The 27,647-nt window shown below is 40.2% G+C and overlaps 1 long non-coding RNA gene across 2 annotated transcripts in view; it reads left to right on the top strand.

The window, feature by feature from the left end:
- LOC146544854 (uncharacterized) overlaps positions 1-27,647 on the top strand; it is a 312,668-nt gene that overhangs the window by 30,284 nt on the left and 254,737 nt on the right. For both annotated transcript variants that reach the window (XR_014881834.1, XR_014881835.1), the window contains exon 2: positions 6,239-6,374. This is a non-coding gene — a long non-coding RNA (uncharacterized LOC146544854). The remainder of the gene's footprint in view (positions 1-6,238; positions 6,375-27,647) is intronic.

Here is a 27,647-nt window from a genome sequence, read left to right as displayed (position 1 = left end):
AAATTTCAAAATGCAAAAGGATTATTGAATTAGTACCAGCATTTTGTTTGGGAAGAAAAGGGACCTCAATCGATGAGGGGTTCTACCCACTGAAAAGAATGGCAATGAAATATGCAATCCTTGGAGGTGGTGAGGAATGAGCTGGTACAGGTGAGAATAGGGACAGGATGGTAAGAATGAGTGGAGGGAGATGTCAGTAGATGTAATTACACTGCTTCAAATGAATTAGCTACAACAGAGGTAAACTAGTCTGTGCTGAGCACCCTCTGCACAGCCTCACCTATGGCAATGTGACAGCTGGTGAGTTTGATAGCTGACTCAGGGGCCTTTGCACTGCACACATATCCTGCAATAAAGGGAATAAGAATAAGGAGGATTGGAAGGAGAGGGACGGGGCGAGCAGCCAATCTGCAGAGGGTAGAGGAGCTGGGATCAAAACTACTGCCCGCTCTTTGAAAGTCGTGAAAAGCCAGATCCTGAGTTTGCTCATATAGGCACCGCTGCTCTGGGCTGCAGGAGGAAATGCAGCTGAGGAGCTCTCGGGTACGTGTGCAGAGCCAGCCTTGTTGTGCTAAGAAATACGTTTTGATTAACGGTGCACGTGGCAGGAATTTTGCATTGCTGCTAAAGCAATAAAAACTCCAGAAAGGTTTCCATGACGTTAATTTCAGTTCATTTGAGATAATCCATGTAGAGCTTAAATAATACATGAGATTTACACCGTCAAAGACATGCACTGTATCTCAGCCTTAGCGAAAAGAAATCTGCCTTGTTGACACCAAGCAGCCAAACCAAGAGACAGGACAGAACTAGTTTTTCATCGGCTGCCTGTTTCTCCTCCTGGCTTTCATCTCTCTCTCCTTCTCTTTCCTGTCTCCCCTTTTTTTGTTGATTGGTGTCACCTCACATGCTTAGGATGTCTGCCTGTCTGCTCAGAGTGTGAACACATTCCTCAGAATGCTGATTTGCTCGTTTCACACCAGTGTCAAAATGACTTATTAATTTCGGCACCTCCCGATACTCAATGCCTGATGTGTTGCCATCCAAACATTAAATGACAATAAGCATATGCAGCTGCTGGGCCTAGCAAACTCATTTCATTTGATAATAATGTCATGGCAATATGCTTTAAATCACTGTCCTTTTCATCCTTGTTAATTGCTAGCTGTAGACCTCTTTCCAGTAAGCAGTGCAAGTGTTGGGATGCTGCTCCTCCTAGCCTGATTAGGCATTTTTTCTAGCTGTAGAAATCCTTTTCGGTGGCAGTGTTATTTCATCAAGACATGGATTTTGCTCTTAATTAGCCAACATGCCACCAGGGATACTTCAGAGTCATGGGTGTGAAAAAGCCTCCAGGAGAGGATGATTCTCTGGGATTAAAATGTATAATATATCAGTGACTCGGGAATAATTGGCAGCTTCGGAGATGGTAAGTTGGCGTTAGCAGTGACAATGTGTTCTGGTGTAATATCAATACCTGTTTCTGTCTGCTTTCCAGATGGCTCACTTCAAACTCAACAAGAGACATTCTGTATATAACAATGTACAACAGCCAGTGCTGGGGGTGGGGAACCATTCCCCATTTCTGCTGTCACTGATGAGCTGCATAGCTTTCCCAAAGCATTGTAAACACAGGATTTGTATTCTCTTCAAGAGAAGTGCAACTGCTTAGGCCATATTTGCTCATTCACAGAAAGATTAAAACTAGAAGGAAATCCTCATGCACGTAAAAGCAATAGCAAAAATCTCAGTGTGTGGGTCAAGCGGGATCCTGCTGCTGCCTGAAGTGGTTGGGAAGAGTCCATGTTGGTCCCCAGGCAGGACCTGCCCTGTGGTGCTGCTCTGGAGAAAGCAGTGCCTTGAATACCACCACTGATGGAGCCAGAGCAGCCTATTCCCAAGCTTCACAATCATTAGAAGGCTTCAGACTCTCTATCCTTTACTGTCTTCCCTTAAATTTTTTCTGCAATGAGCTGAGCTTATGAATTCTTGCCCCATTTGCCACAGATGAGATGGCAGATGATTCCCTTCCCATAGCCATCGGTGGACTACTATACCAACATGTTCAGTCCATGCTTCTTTCTGCATTTTCCTGTGGCTCCCTTTCTGCAGACTCGGAGCCCAAACCTTCATGTTTCTGTTCATTTCTTGTTGTTAGTCATATGCTTAATTTTAGCTTTTTACTTTGCTTTTAATTTTGTTTGTAAAAAGTGGAATCTGATTAAGCTATTGAGTCCCTCTCGACATCTTGCATGGATAACTCAGTGCCTAAGGCTGGCCTAATTTCCAATGAGTGGAAGGGATTTCTGCTCAGAATAGAAGAAAAAGACCTTTAAAAAAAGTATTTCATTGAGTTCATTGACACCTTTTGTTCCTAAAGAATATAGTGTTATTTGTTGGCATACATGCACTGTCAGAGAGTAGAATTTTGGAAATCTCTTTTAAGATGCCTGTTTCACACTCCTGGGGCAACTTTAAAATAAGCTGCTTCAGAGCTTGACCAGTAGTATCTTAGAGAATGATTCAGCCCAGTGGAATTAAAGGAAAAAAATATATATATCTTGTGTAGAGATAAGAGTTTTATTCACAGGGTGTATTCAGAAAGTATTTGTGTGTAATGTAATCAAGTTTTAAAAAAGAGGAAATCCATCCTCACCGTGTGAAAATGTGAGCCTGTGTGTCACATCGTACTTCTACCTGAGACTACTGTAACGTTTACAGATTCAATCTAAATTCTTCCAAGAAATCAGACCCAAACAGTCTCTTTTGGAAATTGTGTGCTTGATTTGAAGCTCACTGAAATCAATGGCAAGTCTTGGGATGTGATTCTAATTGTCAAGAACTTGCAATTACTTTGCACATCTTCTGGAGAGATATATATGATTTCAGCAGTTAAAGATGTTCTTTTCCAAATGGAATGAACTCATACACATCTTTCACATTGCTGCCTGTCAAGCTGTGGTAGACAGATATGTGATCAGGCGTACAGAGATGCCTGTCTTCTAACAGCGGAGCAGAGGCTGTAGTTCTGGTGTCAAATGAAATGCAAGGATGGCTGGTTTGCAGGGGCTATCTTCTTCAGATAAAAGGCCAGCGACCTTTTCACATCAAGCCTGTAGAGAAGGTCTGGCTAAGGGTGGTATGCAAAAGGGTTGGCAAGAGGGCTGCTTCATTAAGGCTGTGCTTCTTTCTCTCACCTTAGGGAAGTAATTTAAGATGTGTCTATCACATTGCTGAGTCCTCACAGGGATGATGGATTATTCCTTACAAATGGAAACATGAGAAAAACATTCAGAACATTCTGAAATGTTGAAATGATACATTTAATTTAGGAATAGTTATGAGTATTTTTCTTTTGTGCTTTTGAATCTTCTATAGAAGTGTTTTGTTTTCATAATTAGTTGGCCATCAGAAGAGGTTAATTAAAAAAAAAAGAACAGTTTTGGTGGACCATTAAGTCTTGTACCAATCAGAAATAATGAGAGCTGAATTTTTATATTTTCTTTCTTCTGGTTAGCCAGTAATCAAAGCATTAAAGCATAATATTGTCATTTTTCTCCCCATCTGCAATAATTCAGGTAAAAGTGAAAAGATCTTATTTACGATCCTTCAAAGAGCGCATCTCCTCAGACACTTTAAGCACTTTTGTTTAACTATTTCCTATAGATCATTTGTCCTTGCTATAAGAGGTGTTCAATGATAAATCTTTCTACTTGTGTCTGCTCGATTCAGTTTGTAGTATGAATATTGCAGTGCAAACTAATTTTTGTCAATTTATTTCCCAGTCAGTGTGAGCCTTGATTACCTCACCTGAGTTGCAGTTGGTGATCAGTAGGTTAGAATTTTCTCATGGGTGGCATCTGTGTACCTGATTGTAATACTGCTTTCACCTGAAGTGGCATAAAAGAAACCTAAACAACCATTTCTCTCATGCTCTAGAAGCTGGAGGCTACTACTGAAAGCAGTGTGGAAAGGTAATACTTAGCAGTATAACAAATGGTAGGAAAAAAAGGGAAAGGAGAGAGGAAGAAGCTTCAGGCAACTGTTGACATCTACCTTGCGACGTGAATGGTGTGTGTTTTCCAGGCTCGTGAAAAATGTTGCAAAATGTAAGAGTAGGTGTGGTAAAGGTCAGAAAGACAAGAAAGAAAAATAGGACATTGTGAAAAATATGTTAGTGTTCCAATGAGAAGAGAAGTCCCCTTCCAGGAACTTTTTACTCTTACACTCAAAACTAAAGATCGTGTGGTGTTTCTTTCTTCCCTGGTATGAAGTAGCAAGACATCGTGTTGAGAGCTTTTTATGATGGTAAAGAAATACAGAGGAGATTGATAATTTTTGAATTCTCATTCTAACTGAATGATTTTCAGTTTTGTTGTGTTTCTTCTCATTCATCAGACTGTTTGGATGTGGTATTTGGGTTGATGGAAGGGAATAGTGAAACAGAGTGAAAATATTCATATCAAAGACGACGCTGAAAAGATGTGGAAATTGGTCTGAGACAGATTTCCATAGTTAGAATAAGAATTCCTCAAATAAACAAGCAGAAAATTGTTCTCATCTCTGGTGCCTGGGAGTCTGTTAAAGTGAAGTAGAACTGACAGAGCTACTCAGAGTCCCTGTGTTTGAGTTAACAGTGGTGCCATTCACACAACAGGCGGAAGTTCCTCTACATACATGCACGCATTTTTAGAAAGAATTACACGTTTGCAGAACCTTTATTAGAAAAATGCCATGAGATAACTGTTTGCTATCGATACTGAAAGTAACACGACCATGCCCATTTGCACTGAATACTGATTCAGCTCAGAACACTTTAGAATGGCAGGGGATCTCAGGAAAGCTCTCCTATCCAAGGACAGTAGTATGGTGAGGTATGGGCATGAATAAGGGCAGCTTGCAGGTTGGTTTGTGATGACTGGTAAAGAGTTAAGCGAAACCCGAAAGCTGCTGGTTTGTGGCGCTGCTGCTGTGCAGTGTATTCTGGATAAAGTCTGTTGTCACAGCTTTATCATCCATGTAATCAGGTGTGATATTGGCTCTGTGTAGCCCCTCCTGCCTGCTTTCTCCTGGTTTATGCTGGGAGGAAGCAGAGTGGTAAGAGAAAGAAAGGGAACAGAAGCATTTACTTGGTATGAAGTGCTGTTAAAAGGACATCTATGGGCCTCTTACTTCATACAGTTTCATCCTATAAATGCCACTTGAACTAAAATATTCCCTTTCATCTTCCTGACAGAAATATGACACAGTAATTCTTTGTGAAAATGTAGATGATACGCTGCAGTAGTTACAGCGAGTTAGGATTAAGTGGCAAATGCCTAGTGTTAAAGACTTAATTAAAGACACAATAGCTCTGGGAGGTCATTATTGTAATTACAGTGCTGCCTATATTGTTGTATCCAAGTGCACGGTTGTAGTATCATGTTATCTCTACATAGTGTCCTGGTTTGAGGAAGCAGCTATTGCATACATTTCATGCAGTATCATTCACATAGGCCTTCTGCTAGCCCATTTAAGCTTGAAAATCTGATTCGGGGCTCAGTTTACGTTAACCAGTCTTATATGGGTGTAATTCCATCAGCTTTGGTGTAGCCATCTTTTTTTTCTTTTCTTTCTCTCCCTCTTTCTCTTATACTTCAATGGTCTGGAGGAAAAGTAGGCCTTTTGGCTTTGGTTAAAATCTGAACATTAATAAAAGGGCTGAAATGTGCCATTTTTCTTAATGCTGTGTGTGTATGGAAAGTGATAAAGAAGAAATAATAGTTCTTATCCTAGTTTAATCAACAGATAATTTGGAGAGTAGATCCACAACTGAGGAATCCAAAAGATCTGCATAAAATCCATCCTTGAAATTAAGGAGCCTTAATGTCTCACAGCAACCATTTTCAGCAGTGCATCTAAAAATGTTCAACATCTTCATCTTTCCTAGAGGCAAGCTTTCTCCCTACAGTAGCTTTTCAGTGCTTAGTGCAGACTTCATGGAAGCTCCAAGCAGTGGGACTGCTGCAGCATACACTGAGGGGGAGCTCTGTTGCTGACTAATCTCATACCTGGCACTATTTTGATCTGAATGTTTGAAAAGGGGATTACAATATTATAAACAAAGAAAGGTTAAAGATGGTGTGGGTACCAGTCCAAGAAGAGTCTGGGCAAGATGGATTTCAGGGAACTGTCTTGCTTTTGCATTAAGCTCACATAGGCTGCTGAAAAACTAGATTTTGTTACCCATATTTTTCAGGTAAAATCCAATGTGAGCTTGGGCCTAGTGTCAAGGAGTTGGAATTCTTTCATTGAGAAGTCAACTCTGAGTTAAAAAAACAGCTGAAACCAGGTATCCAGCCTTTCAGAAGTCTTCTATAACGCTGGAGTTCAAGGCAAGTCTTTGGGGATCTTTGAGTATTAAAGCAGGGCCTGCAAAATAGAACATAGTTAACAGAAAATGTGGAGGCACACCATAAGACTCAAACTGAAGGCTTTATTTTGGGAGGTGGGAGGTAGTACTTTAGATCACTTCATATGAAGTGATTTGAACATTGAACTATCTCATCTTTGAGATGATCAAGAGTGGGTCACAAGTCTTTCTTTACTTGGCTTATATTAAAAGTGCTCAACAGAAAAAAAAAAAAGCACAAACAAAAACACTCACAAATATCCTTTTTGCATTTTGAGCTTGAAGAGGAATTTGTCATTTCAGTTATCTTAAAAATGTGGCTTGTTGTTGAAATATGTGTTCACAGTTAGGGAGGAGGTGGCTGTCAGTGTTTTACTTCTCACTGATGATATCCTTCATTGGATGGGAGCAGGTACGCTGAAAGTAACATGAGAGAACCTCAGAGGAGAGCAGTGGAAGGCCCAGTCCGCTTGATGCTTGTTAACTGTTCCTCTCAGCAGATCATATCTCCTCTTTTTCAGTAACAGTAACAATGACTTCCCTGTCTCTGGGATTTTTGCCATCATAGGTTAGTGGGCTGTTGAGAATTTCTCAGCTGTTGCCTATCCAAGATGAGCAAATGTGTTTTCCATCTTTCTTCAAGACAGCCTCCTTAGTTCCTTGGCCACTTCTCTATTCCTCCTTTTAATTAATATCTTTCCTCATAGCATCAATGTAATGATTCTGGATGTGAGCTATGCAGTTAGAAGACTATTAGCTTTGTTCTCTGCTGGGATATTGACTGCTGCAAAATATTGGCTTGGATGATGTGCACACAATAATATTGCCTTTCAAAGTCTGTGCTATCTATTACTTCTCCTCAGTTGGTGGTCTCAATACTAGTATTTCTTGGGCTTCTTCTCTCCTAAGTGCAGGTCATTTTTAGATTATGCTCCCTCTGAAGTCTTATGCCTTAACTTGTCAAGGGATAACTATCTCTCTGACAAGGATCCACAGTGAGAAAGGCATCAAATAAATATTTGCTTTCCCAATAGATTCTGAATGCACCAGGGCATGTTTCTGTACTGGAAATAATTCCTCCCATAATGTCTTTTTTTGCAATTCTTTATTTCAGAAGTAAATCTTTTTCCCAGTAAAAGTGGGAAGGTACTAAACTCTTGTGGGAGACAGGTTTGTTAGGACTTGAAATAATATCTCCTGAATGAGGAGCAGCTGAGAGGTATATTTTAATTATACTTTCACTTAATCAGCCCAGCTGAATCTGGTGCTGAGCTCTGTAAACCTGAGTTCATGAGTAATTTCAAGTTCTGGTGTCCATTCAGAGTATGTCAATTTAATGAGATTGCCCTGTAATGAATTAAAGTTTTGTGCCAGTGCTGGTAGTAAAGCTGCCTCTGTAAGATGCGCATGCTGAGGTAGGAGGTTGGCACAAGAAGTTTGGTTGTTGCTTTCCCATTTTGTCTTCCTTTCCTCCCTCCTTATTTATTATCCTGCCTTCTGTGTGAAATTGAGAAGAAAAGAATGAGTTTAATGAAAATGGATGAGCTCTTTCTCTTAGTTTATCATTATCCCCAACCACTAAAATTATTGATCTATAGAAAAATGAAATGTTGTGCTTGAGAGTATGGTTTACTCAAAGAATAGTCAAAGCAAAGGTAGCAGCACTTGTATCCCTCCACTCTGTTGCTACTCCTACGAGGAGTGATAATTTCTAAAGAAAAGCTCAGGCTGTGTGGGCTTTCAGGTTATGATATCTCTTGCTAGTGCTGTCAGGATCCCTAACGCTGCTCCAGCTGCAAGCTGGTGAGTAGACTGCTACAAGAGGAGGTGACCATTGGCAATGCTGTTTCATTTGATCTTGAGAAATATTATTTTCTCTGGCAATGCTAGCTTGGAAAGTTGGGGAAAAGATTGGATCTGTTCTGCAAGTTATTTTTATTTTAAATATGTTTTTCTTTCTTCTTTTTCTCTCTCTCTCTTTTATTTAATGAAAGTCATCCAAAGCTTTTCAGTTTCTAAAAATTAGGGAGGATTGGATTCCCTTATTTCCCATATTAGTTGTTGGAGGCAGAAGAAATGAAGGGAGATGAAAAACAAAATAGAGGAGTACAGGCTAGAAAATGAAAATAATAGCTTTTTTCTTTTTTAATAAAGAAAATGCTGTCCCAAATCTCTATCTAACATGTGTTTTTCATGGATAGATATTTCTTTAAGAAAACAAAAGATTATTCATTGAAAAAAGATTAGATTTGGAGAGTACTGAACAACTTTAATTGTGTGCTCCATTTGATAGCTGCCATATGTTTGGGAGAATGAAATACGTTCTCCTTCTTGTTGACCAGGACAAATTCTCTAATGCTATCCAAAACCTAATGGGGCTACTGTTGTATCTTGCTATTTCCATAAGCAGAGAATGGGAATAGACCAAAAGAGCACACTTGAGTCCCAAATAACGGTGTTTACTAAATATATGCAAACATATGATCTCTGATGACATACATATGTCTATCATGATTGACTTCTGGCAGTTTTTCCAAATGTAGGGCAGGCACTGCTGGAAGATATAAAAACTGGGGCAGAGGATACTCCACTTCTTTCTAGTGGCTCCAGTTGTATCAGTAGGTATTTCTGAGATCTGCCAGGAGTTATTCTGTTGAATGTAGTGCTTTTAAACTTTTACAAAACTTAAAGCACTCTCTGTTCCCATGCAAGCACTGTACAGAGGTCAGGACAGATCTTATCACTTTCAGTACTCTATGATGCTTTGTAGATCACATTCCATTACTCTTCGTAGTGGAAAAGGCAAGTTAATTCATAAGGAAGTAAGAATTAATATGTAGCTGTTTGTATGTCTGTGTTAGAATATTTTTATTATGCTGGTATCATCCTGAAATATAGTCTTTACAGACTTTCTAGGCCTAAATTTTTCCTGTGTTTTTCTTGTGTGCCAGCCGGTTGAAACTCAAAATTTGCTTCATTCTAGTTTTGTTTATGGGTGCACAGAACATAAATCACAGGTTACATGAAGAAGACTCATAACCTAAGCAAATTCTTTTTTCTTTCTAAAATTGTACCCATTTTGCAGAATTGTCTCTAGTAGACAGACTGGAAATCCACAGTGGCTTAAACGCATCCAAGGTCAACTTTCTCTGAGGCAATAGTGAGACGGATTAAAAGATCTTTCACTACTAAAAATATAGGCCTTGAATTCAGTGCACAAAGTTCTCAGATACTCAGATGCTAGAGGGGAACAAAGCTGATGTTTCCACTGAAGAAAGTTTGAAGGAGATTTCAAAGAAGTATTGCCAAATGCCATGGTCCTTTGCTGAAAGCTTCCACTTTGCCTCTTGAATCCGCGATATAAAATTTGGATACAAAAACACTTTATGTCAATAATCTTGAGTTTCTTTAGTCATATCAATGGCCTTTGAATCTGAAGTGCCTTTGTCTGTTGGTGTTCACTGTATATACTGTGGCTCAGCAGCTGCATGTTGAGTCTTCCAGGAAGAGTGTGAATCTGAATTTCTGGAGAAGTTTATCTGAGGGAAACTGAATGCAACCAGCTATTAGAATGAAGGTACTCCCAGACAAGTATGATTTTTAAAATGAAAGAATTTATCCACAAAAGTTAAAACAAAGAACTTAATGTTAGTACCACCTGGCTCTGTTGCTTATGCCATCAGTGACACGTGAGAGACAGTGAAATTCAGATGCGGAGCTTCTCAGGTAAAGAAAGGCAATTGGAGCTGGACCATGTGCTAACCAAAGCTAGAGATGCAAAATAGATATAATCAGGCAGATCTCCACTTATGTCCTTCATTGGGCGATTTTTTTTTTTTTTCTTCTCTGCCTCATCTGAGAACTTCTGTTTTTCATGTTTATCTTATGAAGCTGTTCCAGCTCCATTCTTCTGTATCTTTCTCCAGCCTCTTGTGCCATTTGCATCATTAGAGGGTTTTTTTCAGTGTGATTGGCCTTTGGACTCCTCACCTTGTGGAGTGCTCTGTCTAGCTCAGCACTCAGGACTGTACCACGCAGCAGGTTTGGGATAAAGAAAAGGTTTTTCCATCTGTTCACTTTTAGTGGGATTTTTCTGCATTCATGGGTATATTTTTTTTTCATACATAAATAAACTTACGCTTGTTTTCTACTCAATGTGGAGGTATCTTCAACTTCCTGTATGTATATCTTCTTATGTTTTCGGGCAGCAAAATCCACACTATGGCACTCATGTAAGAAGACCGACTACTCTTGATCTTTCCTGCGTTCTTACCTGCAGCTCATTGTACAATGCAGGCTTTTTCTACTAATTAATCAATGTGCTCTAGTGATCAAAAATATTTTGTTAGGCTGTGAAGTTTTGGACAAATATGCTTTATGTCTGCAACGCTCTGTGGCCTGATCATTTTGTATCTGTTCTATGGATATATAGCATGTTTAAACACAGAAGCTCTGGAGACGAGCTACTTTCTGCTCAACACTTTCTCTTCCCTTTCTTATTTGCACTCAAACTTTACATTTACCAAGGCTATTAGGTGATGAATTCACACAGAGAATGCCTTATAAAGTAAGGTAATGGGTAGACTTAGCCGATCCCACCAGTCTGCCCAAACACCCTCATCAGACTTTTCTAACTAAGCCAAAAGTTTTCCTGTGCACAAAGAGTCATTTCCAAAACCTCAGGATATCAGAATCTACCTGTTAGTGCTAAATTAGGATGCTTAATGAATTCCAGTGCAAAAATTCTTAGAGTGGTTGTACTAACAGCAAGTTGCATTAAAAGGACTATTTTCCTCTACAGGGATTTCAGTAAAGAGACAATGTTTATTTTTTCAATAGAAAATTGATTGTAACTAAGAGGATACTTGGCTTGAAAGTGGGAAATTATCATATCATATGATTAAATGAAAGCTTACCTTGTTATAAGGTAACTAGACATATCCCAATAGAATTGAGACAATGTTTGATTAAGCCAGATTTTCCTACTTTATATTCAAGGAACAAATTAAAGAATAATTGAGATCCTTTTCAGATCTTTTATAAGCTGAATATATAAAGCTGCAGCTCCAGGTGGCAAAGCAATTAGCTGATGAATAAAATCAACCACACTGTCATTCGTCAGATGTTTAAATTCTATAAGCCAGATAAATTAATGTGTTCCTTAAGCCAAATAAACGGTCACGCTCTTCATGTTACCTCTGAGCTCCCCTGGGAATGGGCCTGGGAACATGTTGATAGAAAACCTAGGAACTATCTCATCAGAAGGGTCATAATTAAGTTGCCTGTTCTTGTGTGTCTAAAATAAACGTTCCCTTTTATTGAAAAGATGGCTGTAATGATGTGCTATGCTTTATCAAATGAGAGGATAGGAATTTAAATCAAGTGCAATTACATGCCTGCCTCTTACTGGAGATGGGATCTTGGCCTCAGAGTTGGATGGGGCTAGCGTGGCGTAGTCCTTGCTATGGACAGTGATGTTGTGGGAATATTTGCAGCTCACAACCTTGTTTCTGTGCACACAGTGATGTGTGGGATGTTTGGGGATGACACATCGTGTGGAGCAAGAAGAGCCTTTGCTGTCTTCAGGGAAGTGATGCTGAGCTCCTTCCTGCCCCACAAGGTCATGCCCTCCTGTAGAGCCATTCCTGGTGCTCTCCCTTCTCTCTGCTACTTATGGGCTGAGAGAGCTGTGATTTGTCATAGGGTTTCATTTGCTTGAGCTAATGCTCAGTTTGGCTTTGTAAATTTGGGGTAATTGAATGAGAGTTATTTAACTTTAAAAGGTCTCATTTCTCCACCAGCATTTGAACTGGAACTGTGGTTTTTAACTTTAGCCTTTTTATGTTTGAGTTTATCAAGTAGGATAAAACGCATTTCTTCCCGTACTGATGAGTCTATCTGAAATGGTAATGTGGCTGCTCAGGCTGTTTGATAGCCAAAGCCAGCCAACAGAGGCATGGCCAGAGCCCAGTTTTGAGTTCTTGGTACTTTACAAGAGTTGGCTGGCAGTAAGCATCCCTATTTCCACAAACATCTGCTGTCATAACTGAATTGCAAGTATCTACCTCTTTACACCATTGGTAACAGGAAAGAGATGGACTTCACTACACATGATGTGTCTGCAGACAGAGGAAATGTGAACTCTGAATAATTCTGGTGTTTGTTTGCAGAGGGAAGAGGGATATGATAAACAGCAGCATTTTCTTGCAACTTGGAGGCATAACATTTAGATGGATAGGTCTTTGCGATGGAGCTTGCCAGCTGGATCTGTATCTATTAATCCTCTTCAAAAAAATCTCTTTATCCTTTTTATTTTTGCTTTGCTAATAATACTGTGTTAATCTTTTCCTGGTTACCTTGTGTCCTTCATTAAAAACCACTGTGTAAGTTCCTCAGGTGATGAGTAGCACAGATACCATTAAATGTGTGATAGTTGGATAAAAGGAGTCTTGCACTGCATAATTACACATCACTAGTGAAATACTACTCTTCATAGTGATAGCTCAGTGATGTTGAGACTGTCAGTAACTCGGTGACGGAACGCTTGAGATCTGGTTGGAGACAAGAACGGATGCTGTGGTGTATTTGCCTTCCCCTAGCATTTCGTTACCTCAAAGCTGGTTTCTGCTTAACGGGGGAGTACTGATGGCCGTTCCCTAAAGTTAAGGCTTATTTTCTTTCTTTTTAAACAAAATTCACATTGGAAATTGTTTTGTCATTTTAAAAATTATTTTATTTTTTAACTCCTAGTTAAACCTCTGGTACTCCAAGCAACTAAAAATAGCACTGAAGTTATTTATTTTGGGAATAGTGAGATGCTGGCAATCAGCGCAGAACAGCAAGTGCCAGACATCTCTATGGATGCCTTTCACAGGGATTTTGTGGAGCTTGTCAGTTACATTGTAATGAAGGCTCATAAGAAGGAAACAGAGAGCAGCAAGAAACACTTTGTAATAATGAAAAGTGACTGAGGGAACCTTTACTGGGGTAATTAATTTTTATATATGTCGTAGCTTTACCTGTACCTTGAAGAGAATGATGGCTCTCACAGCCTTGTTGCAGCAGAGCACTTCTCTTCGAAGTAAAGGAGGCTGCCCATGCGCTTTAGGATCTCCATTTTCCCTGGGCTCTGGAATAACTTGAGCTGGTTGTAGCTGGCATTAATGTAAGGTGAGACCTGAGCATCAGTTGGATTTGATCTATGTCCCAGAACTTGCATCCCCTGTAAACACCTGTAAATTAGAGGGAAGTTAAAAACAGTTCGAGGCCACCTGAGAGGAGGTATAGATCAGGAGGTGTTCAGAAGTCCTTGCTATTCGTCCTGCCCCTGTTGTAATTCCTCCAGCTAAAAGTGTTTCTGAAGTTCTGGGCCAAATCTCTCCCTTCTGTTTTTATAAAACAAAACTCTGGCTATTACTGGTGTAAGCAGAAGCCAGTCCTGTCCGTGGTGACATGGCACCCATCGCTTCCAATAGCAGGTACCTGGTACTGATATCCATAATAAACTAGGAGTAGTGACATGAGATTCTGAATAGCTTTTGAATATACAGATTGGATTTATTTATTTTTTATATCTAGGCTAAACTAAAGACTTTTATTGCAAATTGTAGCAATGTCAGTGTAAGATTTTAAGCAACCACCTATGTCTATGTTCTCTTTGCGTTGCATGTGCAAGATGTTATTGTCTTCCTTGCAGGTTTACAAGGAATTTTTTTTGTTAGAAAGCTTAGTTTTACTTGTAGACAAGAGCAGCACAGAATGTGATCATCATCTCAGCATCAATAATCACTGAGAACAAATCCATGGTTTTAAAATTGGCACAAATGTGAAAACATTTGGCCAAGTGTAAACAATCACCTCTCACAGGACTTACTGAATTTGAGATAAAAGCATAACAAGAGTTTTCCTCCCTTCGCAGGAGAGCAGTTATAAGGAAAAATATTACTTTGAATTTCTTGTGCACAAAAACAAGTGAGCGGAAAATCCTCCTTTGCTCATCAGGGTTGGGTGCAGTTGTGGATCTGTGGGTCTGAGGGAAGAAGGAAAATACATGATCACCCCATCTCAGTATGCACTTGTGTTTTACATTTGCTCACTCAGATGAGTGATATTGATTCACAAGAGCATTTTCAAGGCATGCCTAGCTTAAATATTCTGACTTCTTCCATACATGTTAGTTGAGGTAACACTTTTAACGTTTAAGAACCCGCTCAAGTACTCTATTGGATCTGGACTTCATTGCCTTTACAAAAAAAAAAGAATTGAAAGCAGAGAATCCAGTTTCTCTGTTAGGCTATTTAGGAGCTGTGAAATGTTTTGTTGCTGCAATAAAACTTGACTTTGCAGGTAAGGTATCCAACTTATGAGCTTGCTGTGCTCATTTTCTGAAATTTTGTACCTCTCCAAGGAAAGAGCAAATGGAAGGTGTTTTTTTTTTTAACCTGCTATCATTTTCCTGTATTTCTCTTTTCTTACCTTCCCCCTCTTTCCCAGCGTCTGGCAATCTTCAGATATCTAGAGGGGAATGTATAAATGTTAGGCTTGCATGCAGTCTGATATGTACGTATAACTGAAATCTGCTTTCTTCCCCCAAGATAATAACCCGTACATCACTGAAGGGTTTTCCCACACTTTGCAAAATTGCATCTTTTAAGCAATATTTTAATGACATTTTGGAGGCCAATTTAAACCCCAGATGAAGGTATGTTTTTTACTTCCCATTCCCTAGAAGTTTTCTGCTACTGAAAAGCAGTTTACCAGAAGCTGCAGTGCAGCTGTTACCAATACAGTATTAAAAAACTGCAAGAAAATGGGGCCCAGTGTTATCATATTAATAATATATTAGCATATATGTGCATATCCTACAGGATGGAGAGTAATGTACTGTGTGAGTGGAGGCAACATAAACAGCATTGTCATGGGATAAGCAATTATACAGCTTACAAGTAGCAGAGCAAAGCAGGAACTGCAGGGTAGTCTTCTGTAATGAGAGATGGTGCAGTAGGTGGCTTAAATTCATCCTTGTGTTGTGTCCTATTTTTATTTGTGCCGTCCCTGTTTCTACTACCATTAAAAGTGTACTTTTGTTCCACAGGAACAATGCAGAAAACTGCAGACACAACAGAGTTATGGTGGCTTTTGGAATTCTTTTGAACTGTTGTAATGTTAAAAGATCATTTCTTCTACTGCTTCAAATGTTCTGCATGTTGTGAGCAAATAGTACTCATGCATACCAGCTGCTGAGCTATGGGCTTGGGCCCCCTCCTGTTTACCTGCACTGAGGAGATGACCAACTTCATTGTTCACTTTCTGCCATTATTTTCAGGAAGAACATCAATTTACAGCTAATGGTCAATTCAGAAAAAATCAACAGCTCCATATTAATTTCAGCTTAACTTTTCAGCAAACTATTGATCATGGATGAAAATGAGAGACCTAAAGAATAGTTTAAAATTATTTTTTAGGCACTCCAAGCAATTCCAATCTTGGCCATCCTTGCTCTCCTTTCTTTAGAGAAAGTAAATAATTTCACTATTGAGATTGAACAAATTGGAATTGACAGTAATGTCAATTTTAGAGTAGCTTCAGAAATGCTACTTTCTGTTGATCTACGTCACAGCTGTTACTTGTCAGCAGTCTTCAAGCAGAGAAAGGCTGTGGAAGGCCTCATTTCTCTGCTGGGTGTTCTGCTCTGACACTTAGGATAAGCAACTTCCTTAAGGTGCTACTCCCGAATGTGCGTGCAAGTATTTCTGAAGGAAGAGTGTGGTGCCACACTGGAACAGGTTGCCCAAGGAGGTTGTGGATGCCCCATCCCTGGAGGCATTCAAGGCCAGACTGGATGTGGCTCTGGGCAGCCTGGTCTGCTGGTTGGTGACCCTGCATATTGCAGGGGAGTTGAAACGAGATGATCATTGAGGTCCCTTTCAACCCAAGGCCGTTCTATGATTCTGTGAAGAAGGTAAGCAAAGGATGTGTCTTGTAGTATTGTGCTAGCTCCTTTGGATTTGGCTTCTAGGTCGTTTTGTATTCACGGCTGCAGAGTATTCTGGAGGCATTGCTTCCCTCAGCTGATATGGCTGGCAGTTGTAGTGTGTGTCTGCTTGCCAGTGGGATTTGCACATGGAGGATACAAATGCTCCTTCCTGCATTCAGGTGGAAAGGTTGATGACAGCAATTTCCTGTACTAGCGTGAAGGTAGGGATGCAGTAGTTCCTATATATTCTTTGAGCATATTGCACTTGCAAGCAAAATGACTCTTCTCCAGTTCTAAAGCCATTTGCCCACAGCTGGATCATGTTGAGAGAGCAGCTGTGTTGTCCCAGTGAGGTGCATTGCCTACTGGTGGCTGCATACCTCTCTCTGCTCCATCTCTCATTGCATCTCATCAGCGGCATAAGCCCCTCAGTACCAAGACCATAATTTGACACAGGGAAGGGATGTAGTCACTGTATTATGAGTGTGTGCCATTCCTATATAACGTCCTCCTCATCCTATTCACTAAACTGTATAACAAATAATCTGTGGTGGCAATGGGATTAACACATTTGACCCTTAATGGCTCAGAAGGAATAATTGTGATGTCTCGGGTCAATAATTGTGTGAACTAAGGAGGATTTGCTTGATGCACCATAACGTCTCCTCCAGAGCCATTCATCCTTTTTGAGGGCCTATGAACCATTTGAACTTTTAAGTCTGTGTTCATTATGCTCTGTCCTCTGTGTGCATGTGGTTAAGACCTGGTACATACTGAAAGTAAACTCTCCAGTATGTTGACAGATCCTCTCATTTAGTTCTAAGATACTACTCTTCTGTCTGATTGACAAATGTCTCTTTTAAACACATTAAGTTCTACAGGCAATCTGAGATGATACTACAGCAATAGATTTTGGTATAGCTATTGTTGAGCAGCCCAGGAGGAATTTCTGTTCCCTCTCGCTGTGCTAAACCTGCCTCCTCCACTTATGCGAACTGTTGGTCTGCTGGGTTTTCCAAAGAAAGGGAGAGGGAATTGGGGAGAGTCAGCTTCTTGGCTTTTGTCTGGGACTTCTCCAGGAAAGCTTATTTCAGTGTGTGTTTATTTCTCTTAGGTCTCTTCCATTCCCCTGTTCTATCCCTCCAGGCTGCACAGATAAGGTCAAATAGCTTTTGAGTTTGAATTTAAGGAAGGCAGGCCTTTCTGATGGAATTAAAAGTGTTCTTTCTCTGAAAAGTAACAGCTGTTTGCTTTTTTTTAACCATCATTACCCAGTTTGAGAATTAGAAAGAAAACATAGAACTAAGAAAATTTAGATTCTGAAATGGATGCACTGAATTAATGTGAAATTGGCTGTGAGAAACTCAGAGGAGTTACGTGTCAAATTGCAGGAAATGCTTTCGGTCTTAGCACACACTTGAGGAACAAGTATATACAGCATATGATTATTTTTTCAGTCATTTTTCTAATGCGTTTGGCATTAATGGTTATGATTCCATAATACCTTATATTGTATCCGTCACCTTGGTTGATATAAACGTGTACTACAGATTAAATACTTCGCACATCAAGGACCCGAACCTGGAAGTACTTTTCCTGGGCTGGTGTTTGCTCATCAACAGCTTTTAACTCCTCAGGCTTCCCTCTCAGAGGGAAAATATTTGCACTCCTGGTAAAGACTCACGCAGCGTTTAGATCTGAATCCTTGCAGAAATTGTACCCGCTGCCTGCAAAATGCAAGAACAATGGCCAAATGGCAAATGCTGCTGGACACGGAGAGCATCTGTGGGCACTGATATGTGGCATTTCTCAGGGAAACAGCAGCAGGTGGAAAGCAGATCTCTGCCCAACACGATATCCTCTGATGGTGGTGTCTGAAAAGAGTCTTCTCAAAGGATGCAGAATTCTTTCTTTACTTCTGGTAAATGGTAACCTGGGTGCTAATTAATCACCAGTGCCAGGCTGTGAGTGCCTCACTGTTCAAGCGAACTTTGTATTTGCACTGATATTAGAGTAAAAGAGAAAAGTGGCAGCTTGAAATTTACCACAGTTTTTATTTTGTCTGGTGTTGAGAAAATACATAGTGCCATCTAAAAAGCATGTGAAGTTCCTAGTTTGTGCAAGCAGAGACTTGGAGTTTTCCTGTAGAACAGTGTTGTTTCCTCTATTTTCCACCAAAACCACACGGGAGCAGTGTGGTCTAGCCTTTGAGAAAGGCACGGCTGCTCTTTCCTCTGATGACTGAACTTATCTGTCAGAGGATGTCTCAGTGTGAGATATAAGAGCACCAAACTGATGACAAGAAAAATATTTCACAGAATATTCATCTTTCACCTTGCAAATACTCCTTTGTGAGAAATCAGCTTGTCAGTAAGGGCTACTCAGGGTAGCTGCTATATTGAATGAAATATAGAAGAAAGACTGCATTTTGTGCTGCTACATTCCATGATTAGATATTATGGAGTGAAAAAAAAAAAAAGAAGAAAAAATCCTATGATTGTGATGCGTCCATTAGCTATAATCATTCACAAATGGAAGACGCCAATATTTCATTTCGTATGTCTGACAAAATGTAGTTTCCAAGAAAAAGGAAAAGAACCATACCTTGGGAAAATGCTTCAAGAGCCTTCCGGGTGAGGATATGGGTGCAAACATTTCAGCATTACAGGCTTTGTATGTACTCATCATTTAGAAATCATTTCAGATTGAGAATCCACTCACATTCTGCATTGTAACCAATGACTTTTCTTATCAGCAGTATGCACTGCATCCTTTCTAAAAGGTCAGGTGTGGGTACAGTATGGAGGAAAAGGGCTTTGAAGTAACTGATACTCCTAGAAAAAGAGAGAGAAAACATTATTGTCATGTTTGGCCCCATCTTTTGGGATCATAAGATGGGAGCACCATACTGTGCTCCACGGGGAGACTCCATTGCTAGATGCAGAAACACAGATTGTTTGCATGGGGCTTGTTGCAGAGAATGAAAGGCCTTTCCTGGCCAGCCATCCATCATGGCTCATCCTTTTCTATCTCTCTAAAGGCACCCTATGCTCAAACTCTTAGCAACACCTACACAGTCCTGCCAGAATAAAGCTGTCTACAAGCACAAAACAAGGTATAGAGCGACTGAAGGTACTTCTTGTTCTATTTCTCTCCTCCCCAAAGCAGTGAGCAAGTTCTGTGATTCATTTCAGAGAGAGGGATTTTATTTCAGCGGTCTTCAGTCCCTATTTGTTTACGCATAGAAAAGAAGGCTGCCTGTTGTTTTGATAAGGCTTCTAAGATCACTCTTTAGGCTGAGTTTTATGTAGCTAATTATGAAAAAGGGCTGCCAAATCTCAGGTTTGATATTTTCCATAAAGCCTGGAGTCAAGCGATTATCATTATTTGTTCTTATGTTCACTTTATTTTGGAGAAGGGAGGACTGTGATTTTCACTGATTTAGCACAGAAGTATAGGAAATGTGTAGGAAACTGACTGCTATATTAAGTACTAAAAATGGAAAGAAAGTAAAGAACTCCGAACAAATACAATGACAATTTGAGGGTATTCTTATTTTTTTAGGGCAAATTGAAGGTTGAAGTGAACACTACCATCATTGAAATCTCCCCCTCTTCTCAAAAATGAAGCAGAACCCTTATTTATTTGTCCAGCTGTTAAGGCTGATTTGGGTACAAAAAGATGCAGCCAATCAGCTCTCCAAGATCTTCAACTATATCAGCATAACGATATAGTTATGCTATAAAGGTATGCTGTAATGCTGACTTTAACAGAAGTCTTTGTGCTTTCAGTAGGGTGGTACTACAAATTTGGAGCCTTACTGTCCATGACTAAGCCAGTGATCCCTCCTGGATGCTGAACAGCTTAAAGAAAAAAGGAAAGAGTGAGTCAGACCTTTGTAGGGGAGATCAGTCAAAATTCAAAAAGGAAGAAAGAGCTGATAAAGTTCAGAAAAGGCTCTAGATGACATCTGGTACTTCTCTGAGCTGAGGCAGACTGATTCCTTAGGAGATGAAATGAGTGATACCAGCAGACCTGTTTCACTCAACAAATGCAATATGGCAATGCCCACCGGATGCCGTGGGTTTCTCTAACAAATGAAGTGCAGTCTGTCAGTCCTCTTAGAATCTGACCTCTTCTCAGGGTAACTTTGCAAACATCATCTCCCCTGACCACACCATTAAACAACGCTTGACAAAGCACTAGTTCCCAATTCAGCAATTTTAATGGGGGCTGGGTAAATTCTGACATGCTAAGTACTCTAGGGAATTTGCAGCATCTGTTCCTGTTTCCAGAACTTTGAGGAAATATTGATATATTTCTGAAGCTAGCAACCAAATGCAATTATTGTATCTGCAAGAGGAGCAATGGTTGCATGGAAAAGTGTTGTAATGGTGACAGCTTTGAGGTTTGATTCAGCAGAATCTTCCTACCAAAGAGCAAAGCTCTGGAACATCCTAGTAAGTTCAGAAAAGCAGTTGGGCAAATGCCTGGATTAAATTGAGAAGGCGTGATAAATACTTTGCATACTTGCTTCCAATACTTGCATTACTCAGGATTGCTACTGGGGGTGGTTCACCTTGCTTGCAATTCTGGCTAGTTTTCATCAGGTTCTTACAAAGGTTATTCTTTCAGTAATTTACCATGCTTCTTTTTAAAAAAAATAATTGATTTTATTTTATTATTTCCTTATTGCATGGCAGTAGAGATTGAATCTTCCCACAGGCATTCCATTGTATTTTGTTGTGTGGGACAGACGGCAGCAGAGGGGCAGTGTGACAGAATGGCATCTGACATAGAAGTGTGTATGAAGCAAAGGGGTGGAAGTGAAATCCCCTGTGTGGAATAAATGGCCCCCACTGACATCTGTTGATGCTTGCTAAGTGTTTATGGAGACCAAACAGTGGATGTGAGCACAACAAGGCGGTGGGTGGTGTGTTTCAGCAGTGTGACACTGCTGTGAAGAACAAGCCACGTTCTGGACAGCCATGCAGATTTGTATGAGTGCAGCATGCAGGCTCTTGTTCACCACTGGTGAAAACATGCAGCTGATGGTGGTGATTGTGTTGAAAAATTCTGTGGCTGAGAACTTGCTCTATCAAGCAGTATGACTGTAATCTTTGTATACGTTGTCATTTCCATGGAAACAAATGGAAGGCATTACTTTTGGACCATTCTACCCAATAGAGTGAAATCCTTAGCATGTGATTTGTTTATCTATTTTTTGGGGTGAAACTCAGGGTGATGGCAGAGATACTTGAACAGAAACATTCTATCTTTTCTCTCTAACCTCTTAGTATTAGACCAGTGTAAAATGCAGAATTCCAGGATTAATAAGATCACCATCAATTTCCTTCTGTACAAAAATATCTTGTTGCTAAGTTTTAATGAAATAAAAATAATGTTAAACAGTTTATTAGGAATGTAGAAGATGTGCAAAACACGAGTCAATATTTTAAGGGAATCTTTTTTTTTTGGTTGAAATCCACCAAAATCAGTGGAGGTATCAAGATTTACACCAGCTGAAAGGATCTGTTCTCAATTTTCTTCTGTTTTTATGGTACTTTTCCAGCCCAAAAACAAATAGTGAAAAATAAAATACTGCAGTGTTATTAGACTGCGTACAGCTGAGGCAGCATCTAGAAAATAGCTGCATAAACACATATAATATACACGTGATAAACTAAGGTGGAAGGGAGAAGGTGTCTCTCTGTGCCACATTAGTTCTGTGACTCTGAAGTCACAGTGCATGGCTGAATAGTGCTTTTTTGAGAAAAGCACTCAGGTTTGACAGTGTACAGCCAACACTGCATCCCAGGCAGGGCTGCTGGCCTTCGTTCCAGCGAGGTCCCTTGTAGATGGTGGGAGAGCTGAAGGGAAATCAACCCAGCTGTTTGCTGGAGGAGCTGTTGTTTGGAGCTGTGACATCTCCCCAGAAGTGGAGCAAAACACTGAGGTCTAATGATGCGTTTTAAGCTTCGAAGGTGGTGGGAGAACTTTGGAATAGGTACTTTTGTGTTGGATCTGCCATTTCTCTAATTCTGAGCTGGTTTATGGCACTCAGTGCTGGTCCAAGGCAATGGGAAAAGTGAAAAGGACATCACGATTGCAGGTCACCTGCTTTTCTTGCATATGGGTAAACTGTTGTCAGGATAGGACCTGACAATGAATGAACAGAGCTATGTGGGCTATTGAAATACTTTATCTTTGTGTTTTTGTTTCAGCTCAGTAGTAAGTGTCCTCATAAATATAAATTCAGAATGATCTCCTTCTCTCTTCATAAATCTGTCCTTTTAGATAACACTTTCTCATGCAAAAGCAGATAAGTTTTGAGGGGTTAGATATTGAAGGAATGTATTCAAAGTACAAGACGGTGTCAAGATAGACTGGAATATTTCTTGTCATAGGGAAAATTCCCCTCACCATTTTAATTTAGATACAAAACAGAACACACAAGAGGATCATGAGAATCTATAGGAGGTAATACCACCAACTTCACACACTTTAATTAAAGCTCATTTCCAAGTCTAGTTGGAAATGAGTACATGGCTGTATTGCTGACCTCACTGAAACCTGCTGAGATGGGGCAAATTACGTTTCTTAGCAGTGTGTCATTTAGTCTTTCAGCCTTTTTCTTCCTCTTACTTCAGGGAGTTAATTTTACTCTTGTATCTCAGAGCAGTCTGTCTGGAAGGTGACATGTCTACTCCTGCACCTTACTCTGTGGAACACGGGTGATTTTGGAGAGCTATCCACCCATGTCCTTGGACAGTGGGCTCACTGATGCACTCTTGTATGCCCATAGTAAAGTGAATAGGAATTACCACACCTTAGATTTGCGCTAGCCTGTGCCCCATTGGAGGGGAATGGAAGTGTAATTCTGTGACACTGGGGGTCTCTGACCACTCTTTCATATGTTTTCCAGAAAGTAACTGAAGCACAAACTGCAGGTTTGACCTGCCTTTCTTTAAGGAGCTCTGAATGGGAGGGAAGATACATTGGTCACTCCAAAAGTAGTTTCTCCTATTTATTCCCATGGAAATTATAACAGATATAAAGAGCACAATGACATCATTTGATAAAGCAAATTTTCAGCTACAAAACAGTTTTTTTAATAGACCAACCATTGTTAACTGTGTATCTTCACCAGCAATGAACAAGAGCTTTCAAGATGTGCTCATAAACATCTTCACCAGCAGAGGTGACCCACTGCTGAAACACAGCACTAACCACCTCACTGTGTTCACATCCACTGTTTGGTCGCTATAAATATTCAGCAAGCATCGATGAATGTCGGTGGTGCCAATTATTTTACATGGGGGAATTCAGTTCCATTCCTTTGCTTTATCTGCGCTTCCATGTCTGACACCATTTGGTCAGACTGCCCCTCTGCTGCCATCTGTGTACCATGGCAACAACATGTAATCTTGTTGGTGGGAAGGTTCAATCTGCTGCCAAACCACCAATGTCCACCTCTGACATCACTGGCCAACATAATAAAATAGAAGGCATTACTTTCAGAGCAGCCCAAGTAGTTGGTAGGTTTGTGGGTTTTCTTGTTGTTACTATGTGGTGTTTTTCCCCTCTTTCAACAAGTATTTTCTTCTATTAAAAAGAAACCCATATTGAGCTGCTTCATCAGTAAGTCTCCTGGTATAGAGACTAGAATTGTTCCCTGGTGAGTGAAATCTTATCCTACAAGACTTTAGTGACACTAAATGGATCACTCTGTGTAGCTTTGTCTGTGTGCATGCAAATGCATGCATATAATATCTTCTACATGACTGAAATCCTCAATATGCTTAAATAAATGGAGAAAAATATTTAATGCTTAACTTCACCAGCGGCTTCATCTGAAACAGATCATCATTAGTTTTATGATATTAATTGTATTGAGACTCCTGTTATAACCTATTGTTTTATTACACCAGCCCATTAACCCATGGATTAAGGAGCAGTAGTGGAAGGCCTATTCTTCCTTCTATCCCAAGTAACAGAAGTAAGGTGTTTGTTGTCAGTTTAGGATTTTTCAGATCATTGTAGTCTAATGTGAATATTTCTACTCTTAAATTCAGGGGCTATGAAAACATGACTTCAAACCTCCTATTAGCCTGAAATGTTTTTTGATTTCAAACACTTGAGTGGCAAAATAGCTTCAGAAACTACATTTGGCACTGAGTATCTGAAGGCGCGTGGCTTTGATCAGGGTAGAAGAGTTACAGGGGGCTGTAGTTTTTGTTTAAGATTTCCAGCACGTCGCCATTAATCAAATGTTCTGACAGGGCTCTATGAAGAGGCTGATACATGCTCTGCTTTCTAAAACATACATCTGGCACACTCCTGTCATGGCGTAAGATGCAAAGATGTTCACTGATGGCTTTTCTAGTAGTATGGAAAGTCTTCGGACATTACCAGCATCAATGGCAACAGAATAGGTAAGTGGCAGGTTGGCTAAACCTGTGTTCATCAGCTTCTTAGATACATTTCAACATTTGCCAAAGGAATCAGGAATTCCTGATGCTTATTTTTCACTCTGATTTAACAAGAGTTTAAAGATTCCAGCTTCCTACTGGGAATGTAAGGAATTAAAATCTTAAAATGGAGGGGAGCAGAGATAGACACCCACACTCAACTTTCTTCTACTTGTTTAGGGTCCATGTTTTATTGAGCTCTAGGGATGAATATCCTAAGAGAGTATACTGCCCTGAGAAGCTGCAATAGTGTAAGTCACGGTGGAGATGGGCAGAGTCCTGCTCTGCCTTTGGTGATGATCAGAAGGAGGGGCTATCGTGCATGCTGAGGTTCAATAAGGAATGTGGTTCCCAATGGTTTGAGAGCAGAGGGAAGAATGTCTGTATCAAATACTATGCAGCAAACCATTGGGGAGCAAGTGAGAAAGCCTGCAAGGGAACAAAATGAGCACAGCTGAGCAGAGAAGTGAAAGCCTCACCTCCCTTTTTGCCTAATTGGCTGCAGATGGTGGCAACTTGTAGGGGTAACTAATAAGGTAGGATACAGCACAGCACAGCCAACTTGGCAGGGCTCTAAAGTTTTGCATGGTTTAGTCCCTCTCTCTGATTCTCTATCACATGCCTCTTAAATGTTGAGTCAATAAATAGAAGTGCTCACCCTGTTGGGAATACCTGGAGGCTATAGGATCTGGTTATTAGTCTGTGGTGGTTCTGCAGTGTGTGTTTGAAGAGGAAAATGCAGCCTAGGACATTGTGATATCGTACAAGGACATCTCCTATATTTTTGGTATAACTATGGAAAGGTTAAGTGGACTTTGCCAGCATGGTAAGCAAATAATAGCACAGCTACTGCCAACTATGTGGGAAAGAGAGTTCCCCTGCTGGGAAGCTGTTGGCTGGCACAGCTATAGCTGCAAGCTGGTTGTGGTGATGCAGAAGAGGCTTGGAGTTAGGGATGTAGCAGGAAGGTGGCAAAATCAGCTGAGATCTGTCTTTGCTCTGCTTCATTCCTGAAAGCTGCTCATGTCAGCCCCCTGCAACAAGGTGGAGCAATTCAAACAATTCCAGCTTCTTCTTTGTGTTCACAAATGTCCTTTCCCCAGGAAGAAGCATTTTGACCCTTTTGTATCCTACAGCAGAACAAAGGTACTGTGCCCCAGTGCTAGGATTTGCCCTGTTGGTTCAGTCCTTCAAAAACATTTCATTTCCATGGCTTGCACTGGGATATTTGATGGTAAATATTTTTGAAAAGCTTTCAGAGGGTTGAACTTTTTAAGGAGTCTATTCTTTCCTTTTGCTTTTTTTATTTCAAAGCCATAGCACTTGCCTTACTTTTTTTCCCCTCAACACCAAAAACATTTTTCTTTCTATTCAGCCATATGCATTAGCACAGCTTTGGCATTTGGAGGCCAGTTCTAAATCTGGCTGAAGCTGCTGATATTTAGGAACATAGAAAGAGTCCTTCTTATCTTCCTTTGCCTTCCCCTTTTGCCCCAAACTTAACTCTTTAAACAGGGTGCTCAGACTTCAGTCAGCTGAGTTATCCAGCCACTGTTGCTCAAGGCATTTACCTCACCATCAAGAGAGGTCTCTCAGCCTAGGAATCTTTATGCCTCCAGCGCTTCATTTGAAGGAACGAAGTGCTGTTATCTCCATATTACAGGGGAATAGCCAATGTTCAGAGGGAGTAAATGGCTTGTCTGTGTTCCTCACATGGTCAGTGAGTGGGATGAGTGGAGCCCCTGGTATCCTGCTGTGACCCTTCCAATCCTTGTATTCTGCCCTGGGCTTGAGGGAAAAATTCTGTGCGAGTGGGCACTTTGTAGCCTGATAGAAGTGAGCTGCTTTTCCAAGCAATATGAGAAACACATCTCGGTGCTTGGTACATCTTCTGAAGTGCCATCATTCTAGCACATTGAATAATTTGGATAATTTGCACTGAATGCTAGTATTGAGAGAAAGTTAATCTGTTGTCATTGAGGATCCTGCAGTGTTATGCTCATGATGAGGAAGAAATTCTGCTGGTAAATAATGAAGCCACCTGGTAGGAAACATATGAAACAGAATATTCATTTCTTTTCAGTGGGAATACAGATGACAAAAGCGAAGCTTTCTTCAGATTGTTTGTTTATAGAAAATTCGTATCCACTGAGACTGTATGTTAAATTCACTCTCTGATGTTAGTGTTTGCAGGATGCATGTGGCCACTAGAGTATGTTCTTATGATCTTACCATTTATTTACCTTGATATGAAACTCCAATTACTGTCAGAGATGCTTCATGTTAAATATGGTAAGTTCTCTAGCTTCTAAGAGCATGAATGTGTATTCTTTACTCTGGGGCCACACTGAGCAGGATGCTAAGGAATGAAAATACTGGGGACTTTGGTGAAAATTAATTAAATAGCGAAAGTAATGAAAATAGTTTGAAGAAGTTTGGGCTATAGAGACAGATGAAATTGGGAAAACAGTATGATTCAGTGTTTATCTTTATTTAGGAAGTTTTGGGTTTTCTTTTGTATAGCTGAAAAATCTTGTGCTTTCAATGCTGAGCACACACTGCTTTTATTAGGGTTAATTATTGGTAGTCTAACAAATGCTCGGGGTAGCTGTTGCTGTGGTCCCTGCTGTAGACGTGTGGGGTGCTCAGAAGCTTTTTGCTGTAGGAATCCACAGCTTTCAATTGCCATTGTGATCTGAGTGCAGGATGCAACAGTTGAAATAAAAAATAAAGAAAATGGGAACATGAGAGGAAAGCTTTTGGTGCATAAGTCCTGTCAGGCCAGTTGTGGGCTTGGATGTGGACGCTT

This window comes from Meleagris gallopavo, chromosome 2 (genome assembly GCF_905368555.1).
Source record: "Meleagris gallopavo chromosome 2, MGAL_WU_HG_1.1, whole genome shotgun sequence".
In the NCBI taxonomy this organism is placed as follows: Eukaryota; Metazoa; Chordata; class Aves; order Galliformes; family Phasianidae; genus Meleagris; species Meleagris gallopavo.
Note: the sequence above shows the minus strand (reverse complement) of the source record. Positions and strands in the feature narration are given on the sequence as shown.